At 38.5% G+C, this 7,932-nt stretch overlaps 1 long non-coding RNA gene across 1 annotated transcript; it reads right to left on the reverse strand.

The window, feature by feature from the left end:
• Positions 1-1,286: 1,286 nt before the first annotated feature.
• On the reverse strand, positions 1,287-3,036 carry LOC139514824 (uncharacterized). Its single transcript, XR_011662716.1, has 2 exons — positions 2,638-3,036; positions 1,287-1,524 (listed from the first exon to the last, which is right to left on the reverse strand). It is a non-coding gene; the product is annotated as an uncharacterized lncRNA (long non-coding RNA).
• Between the last annotated feature and the right edge of the window lie 4,896 nt (positions 3,037-7,932).

The raw sequence follows: 7,932 nt of genomic DNA on the forward strand, positions 1-7,932 counted from the left end.
CAAATACGGCTAAGGTAATCTATTCCTGGGATAAGAAAATCCTTAGTTTTTCGAAAAATTCAGCTTTGTAAACGGGAAATTTATAAAAATGACCACAATATTGATATTCATGTCAACACCGAAGTGTTGACTACTGGGCTGGTAATACCCTCGGAGACAAAACGTCCACCAGCAGTGGCATCGACCTAGTGGTGTATATAGTTATCAAAGTACCAGGATTATAATTTTGTACGCCAGACGCGCGTTTCGTCTACATAAGACTCATCAGTGACGCTCATATCACAATATTTATAAAGCCAAACAAGTACAAAGTTGATGAGCATTTAGGATCGAAAATTCCAAAAAGTTGTGCCAAATACGGCTAAGGTAATCTATTCCTGGGATAAGAAAATCCTTAGTTTTTCGAGAAATTCAGTTTTGTAAACGGGAAATTTATAAAAATGACCACAATATTGATATTCATGTCAACACCGAAGTGTTAACTACTGGGCTGGTAATACCCTCGGGGACAAAACGTCCACCAGCAGTGGCATCGACCTAGTGGTGTATATAGTTATCAAAGTACCAGGATTATAATTTTGTACGCCAGACGCGCGTTTCGTCTACATAAGACTCATCAGTGACGCTCATATCACAATATTTATAAAGCCAAACAAGTACAAAGTTGATGAGCATTTAGGATCGAAAATTCCAAAAAGTTGTGCCAAATACGGCTAAGATAATCTATTCCTGGGATAAGAAAATCCTTAGTTTTTCGAAAAATTCAGTTTTGTAAACGGGAAATTTATAAAAATGACCACAATATTGATATTCATGTCAACACCGAAGTGTTGACTACTGGGCTGGTAATACCCTCGGGGACGAAACGTCCACCAGCAGTGGCATCGACCCAGTGGTGTAAATAGTTATCAAAGTACCAGGACTATAATTTTGTACGCCAGACGCGCGTTTCGTCTACATAAGACTCATCAGTGACGCTCATATCAAAATATTTATAAAGCCAAACAAGTACAAACTTTTTATCTAACAGTAATGATGTTTAGTAGCATTGGTTAAATTCAACGTGTTTGTGTGAGTTCTATTCTTTTTGATGTTTTTTGAATTTTTAACGGGTACATTTTTGTATTTTTTGTATTGACTCACTCGTAAAATGTACTTTTCTGATCCACCTATTCATGATGTGATTGTGAGAATACAGCTCACGTTAATAATGGCCTTTTTCTGTGCTAGTTTTACTGAAAGGCGTAGGTAAGACTCAAACTTCAGGGATAGAATTTATTCATATGAAGGTGTACTTCTACAATATGACTAACGTTCACTCACTTCCATCACGCATGCAAGTTGCTATGCTTTCTTTTGCCTTTTCTATCATTACTGTTAGTTCAGTGTCTTAGTTGGTTGATTCAGTAATACTAACTTGCCATGCTTGAGTTGACCTTAAAAGTGGAATCACTGTCACCTATTGCAAGGTTTTTTTTACCAACTGTACTAGAAGCACCTTCGATGCCTACTTTAAGTTGTCTTCTGAAATTTTACGAATCAAATGTATGTAAAGCACTTCGACTTGCCATAAAAATGATTTAACAAATGGTTCAATAAACACTGTAGTTCTTTTCTACCATCTTTCATCTTAATAACAGGTTTCTTAGCTATGTCTTGTTGCAGTCCTTTTTCCTTTATCTTGATCTATATATAAGGTATACCACGTTTCTTTGCTTTTAGTATTAATTCATTTTCAGTGAACACTTCTGTATGGGGTAACACTTGATGCGTTTTGTCTTCAATAAGCTTTACCAACACGTCTTTTGGGTTTATACTATATCCTTTTAAACCCAAATCCTTTGCCATTCGATGTAATTAGTTTACCGTTATTTGTAAATGACCCGTTGATATTGTCTTTATAAACCTAGCGCAACCTCTTTATTATGTATAGCATGTATATTAACTGACAATCTAGGCGTACCCGGTATGTTTTTGTTTGTTAATGCCATTGTTTATTTAATACTTACACACATATTTCTTTTATGATTATTTTTTTTTTCAATTTTACACCCCTAACCACCACTTGTAATTTTTTTAATCTAATGTTTACTACATGTGAACAGAAAAATAAGGACACGTACTACTACGCGGTTTTCTGTCTAATAAGGGTATAGGCAGTCGTACTTCTGATGAACGGTCCTTCCAACGTTCTTGTTTCGTAATACAACCCACTACAAGCCCACACCTTACTTGTTACCCGTTTTATTGACTTCAAGATTAGTAGGTAAGTATCACAAATTATTTCATCCCCACTTGTAGTGTCAATAATTTGGTTAACCTCACTTGTTGGCAGGTCCTTCCATTTTTGTTTTTCTTTTGTGTCAAAGGTATTCAGATCAATGAAATAATATTGATTATAAGATGCCTTCATAATCCTAATACTTATAAAAATATTCCTATATTCTGGTTTTTTTTCAATTTAAAAAACACCACCCCGTACTCCTATTCAAATTCTAACCCTAACACCCCCTACCCTAACACACCTTACTCTAAAACCTTAAACACCTTAATGAGCAGTTTTAAATCAGACTACTTTAACTTTTACACCATGATGCTTATTTACCTGTATAATGTTACGTCATAACTTTTACTTACTAATATGACGTCACTTTTTTCACTGTCACCTTCCTACTTTCACGTTCACTGTTAATTACTAAAATTGAAAGTGTTGCAGCATTCTCTATTCTACACCACTGGTATGAACCCAGGCTATTCACTACTTTTTTTATATAATCCAGAGCCATCTGCATTACAGTGGTTCCGAAATTCATATAACGTATTTAACTTACAAACCACATATTCGGAACATCTTAGCATATCCTTACGGCAAAGTTCCGATTTAATATTTTTCTGGGATCATGGCAATCCTGACCACAATTGGGGTTAAAAGTTGTGCCTTAACATATTTTCATAATAATCATGTCAGAAAATACACAAATACAAACATTATGCTATGGTAACGTTGTTACCATAACGCTATAGTGAGTGACGTTATTGTATTATTCATTAGCTATCCTGACGATTAAACGTATATAGAACACACAACGCATTTATTGAGATTTTTTAACATTTATGGTGCCGTGACGGACGTTAAAGGCAATACGTGTCGGCAACAGAGCAGCAGTGACGAAGCTATGGATCAAATTCGAGTAGCTGAAAGAGAATCCTGAAAACGTCAAAATGGAGGAATTCAAAGCCATATAGTATGCCGTAACCCAGAAAAAGAAGATTATTCATGATTTAAACGAGAAGATGAAAGAAATATAATACGAGGATCACATTGAACAAGAAATTACAGACTCGGATGAGTATATGTTTGATTTAGACAGTAAACTAAAGCAAATACGAAAACTTGAGCAAACAATCAAATCCCCCAACAATAATTCTAATTTAAAAGAAAGTAAACAATGAACGCTAACACCGAATGCTATATACCTACATCAAACGCTATTTATACAAACACATCAGCCGTTTACATGCTAAACACTAGAAAACGAATTCCATCGGAGGAAAATCCTACCGGAAATCAATCAAGCAACTTTATTGGTCCGATTTTACAATCATACAATACTCAGGAAGATTGTTCGTATATACAACCACCAGCCCAACTACCAAATGTATTTAGTAATGTAAATCATAGATTATTTTAATTAGATTAGCCACATTTTGACGGGTATGTTTTGCAGTTGAGCACATTTTGGGACTTTTACGAATGTACCATACACTAAAATAGTAGCCTTACACCAATACAGAAATTTAGTTATCTGAAAGCACAGCTTATAAGAACCGCCGCCCAAACCATAGCAGGATTTGCGCTTACGCGTTTGTTTGCTAAGAGAGAGATTTGGAAACTCACACAATTTTTTAATGCTTACATGAAATCACTCATGAGCTTACCCGCACCGACAAATGATGCATTTAGCTTGAGATCTCACGGAGACAAACTTGAATCATATGTGCGCGGATTAGAGTCACTTTGTCAAACACCTGAGATGTATGGTTCGCTTTAGTTTTGGACAAGTTACCGATTGACATGAGAAAATCTATTGCAAGAAAACGCGGGAGATATAACTTGATATTGAAAAATCTACGAATAGCAATAACTAAAGAGATTGAAATACTTAAAGCTGGCGAAGGAGTCATGAATTCAGACATATTGTACGCCACTGCACTTTTTTATGGGTACGCAATCACATTCATACAAGAGCGAATTCAAAGACACACGTAAGATGGTAAATACACATACATGTATATTTTGTTTAGCTGAGCACTATCCGGCGGAGTGTCCTGAAGTAACAGACGTAAACATAAGAAATCAAATTGTAAAACAGAAACAGTTATGCTTTAACTGTAAAGGGTCACACTAAGTAGCCGCATGCCACTCTACTGAACGATGCAAAAAGTGTAACGGAATACATCATACTAGCATATGTAAAGGAAAAGAGGTAATTCCAGGTATGACACCGCAGCCTACAATACAATAGTCAGCAATCAACGTAGTTGAAACACCAAACGAGACTACAGTAATGTACCCATCACATCAGAGTCACGACATTCTCCCGAAAACAACAACTGCACCAGTTGTAAATAACGACCAAGAACTAGAAAGTAACATCTTATTTGACGAGGGAGCACAGCCTTCTTCAATTTTATAACTCAGAAATTAACTGATAAATTAGAAATAAATCCTACAGAAAAAGTAAGCATTCATCCGTCTGTGATTTGAAATTTATCCCAGAAGGTTCACAACTTAGACACTGCAACAATACAGTTACAGACCGACACAGGAGAAAAAGTCCATATCGACACACTCATTGTTCCAGAGATTGCCGTTCCGATTTAAAACAAGATTTCACAGACTACAAGGAACTTTCCACATTTAAACTTGAGTACAGAACGTTTCGAAATTTACTTACTCATAGGCACCGACTACTACTGGTAAATTATCGAGAACAGAGTTATAAGAGGAAAAGGACCAATCGTTGTACAGTCAAAGTTCGGATGTGTGTTATCAAGACTAATCAATAGAAACATCAACCATCCGACAACATCTATAGCTCTGGTAAACGTCATTGAAGACAAGAACACAGCGAAAAAGGAAAGTCCACGGCAAAGTTGCTATGGAAACATGACCGTTCAGATGATATACCTTCAGGCACGACCGTTGCCAAAAGAAGACCAGAAGACACATCACAATGGCTCGTACAAAGTAGATCGCACATGAACCCACTTAAGGAAAATTTCAAAGAAAGTAACTTGCTACCTAGACGAACGAACACACCCTCAACTGGTAGAGTCAAGAAGCCAAATAGATACAAGAAAGGAACTTACAACGCATAAAGAAAATTACCGCTGAGCGATGCTACAGTAGGCGGCAGAAGAAAAATCCATGAATGGACTATGAGATAAACTTTAGTTGTGATCAGTTAAGGTTAAGGAACTAGATTATTTTATTTGAGATGGATATAAATTTAAATTTCTTTTATATATATTGTGAACTTACATTTTCTTACAATTTTTCGTTACATACTTCGGAAAATACGCAAGGTACAAACATTATACTATGGTAACGTTGTATCTATAACGCTATAGTAAGTGATGTTACTGTATTATTCATTACCTATCACTACATTTAAACGTATATAGAAAACACAACGCATTTATTGAGATTCTTCAACAATCTTACATTCGGAATTCCAAAGAATATCTTTACGGTAATTTTCGAACCTTTCCAAGCTCATTTCAAAGGTATTGACCTAGGCTATTCCTTACTTAAATATTTTTCTGGGATCCGGGCCCGTCTGACCACCACAGAGGTTCAAAGGTCTTAACGTAATTTTCCGTATTAACCATATGCATACATTCGGTACTTTTCGGCATATATCAACGGCAAAGTTCCGAACCGGACCTAGCTCATTTTAAAGGTATTGACCCAAGCTATTTGCCGGTTAAATATTTTTCTGGGATCCGGGCCCGTCTGGCCACCACAGAGGTTCAAAGTTGCCCATTTACGTATTTTCCATATCAACCACACATTCGGTACTCCTCCACATATTCCTACGGCAAAGTTCCGAACCGGACCTAGCTCATTTTAAAGGTATTGACCCAAGCTATTCCCCACTTAAATATTTTTCTGGGATCCGGGCCCGTCTGGCCACCACAGAGGTTCAAAGTTGCCAATTTACGTATTTTCCATATCAACCACACATTCGGTACTTCTCGACATATCCCTACGGCAAAGTTCCGAACCGGACCTAGCTCATTTCAAAGGTATTGATCCAAGCTATTTGCCAGTTAAATATATTTCTGGGATCCGGGCCCGTCTGGCCACCACAGAGGTTCAAAGTTGCCCATTTACGTATTTTCCATATCAACCACACATTCGGTACTCCTCGACATATCCCTACGGCAAAGTTCCGAACCGGACCTAGCTCATTTTAAAGGTATTGACCCAAGCTATTTGCCGGTTAAATATTTTTCTGGGATCCGGGCCCGTCTGGCCACCACAGAGGTTCAAAGTTGCCCATTTACGTATTTTCCATATCAACCACACATTCGGTACTCCTCGACATATTCCTACGGCAAAGTTCCGAACCGGACCCAGCTCATTTTAAAGGTATTGACCCAAGCTATTCCCCACTTAAATATTTTTCTGGGATCCGGGCCCGTCTGGCCACCACAGAGGTTCAAAGTTGCCAATTTACGTATTTTCCATATCAACCACACATTCGGTACTTCTCGACATATCCCTACGGCAAAGTTCCGAACCGGACCTAGCTCATTTCAAAGGTATTGATCCAAGCTATTTGCCAGTTAAATATATTTCTGGGATCCGGGCCCGTCTGGCCACCACAGAGGTTCAAAGTTGCCCATTTACGTATTTTCCATATCAACCACACATTCGGTACTCCTCGACATATCCCTACGGCAAAGTTCCGAACCGGACCTAGCTCATTTTAAAGGTATTGACCCAAGCTATTTGCCGGTTAAATATTTTTCTGGGATCCGGGCCCGTCTGGCCACCACAGAGGTTCAAAGTTGCCCATTTACGTATTTTCCATATCAACCACACATTCGGTACTCCTCGACATATTCCTACGGCAAAGTTCCGAACCGGACCCAGCTCATTTTAAAGGTATTGACCTAAGCTATTCCCCACTTAAATATTTTTCTGGGATCCGGGCCCGTCTGGCCACCACAGAGGTTCAAAGTTGCCAATTTACGTATTTTCCATATCAACCACACATTCGGTACTTCTCGACATATCCCTACGGCAAAGTTCCGAACCGGACCTAGCTCATTTCAAAGGTATTGATCCAAGCTATTTGCCAGTTAAATATATTTCTGGGATCCGGGCCCGTCTGGCCACCACAGAGGTTCAAAGTTGCCCATTTACGTATTTTCCATATCAACCACACATTCGGTACTCCTCGACATATCCCTACGGCAAAGTTCCGAACCGGACCTAGCTCATTTTAAAGGTATTGACCCAAGCTATTTGCCGGTTAAATATTTTTCTGGGATCCGGGCCCGTCTGGCCACCACAGAGGTTCAAAGTTGCCCATTTACGTATTTTCCATATCAACCACACATTCGGTACTCCTCGACATATTCCTACGGCAAAGTTCCGAACCGGACCCAGCTCATTTTAAAGGTATTGACCCAAGCTATTCCCCACTTAAATATTTTTCTGGGATCCGGGCCCGTCTGGCCACCACAGAGGTTCAAAGTTGCCAATTTACGTATTTTCCATATCAACCACACATTCGGTACTTCTCGACATATCCCTACGGCAAAGTTCCGAACCGGACCTAGCTCATTTCAAAGGTATTGATCCAAGCTATTTGCCAGTTAAATATATTTCTGGGATCCGGGCCCGTCTGGCCACCA

This window comes from Mytilus edulis, chromosome 3 (assembly GCF_963676685.1).
Source record: "Mytilus edulis chromosome 3, xbMytEdul2.2, whole genome shotgun sequence".
Taxonomy (NCBI): Eukaryota; Metazoa; Mollusca; class Bivalvia; order Mytilida; family Mytilidae; genus Mytilus; species Mytilus edulis.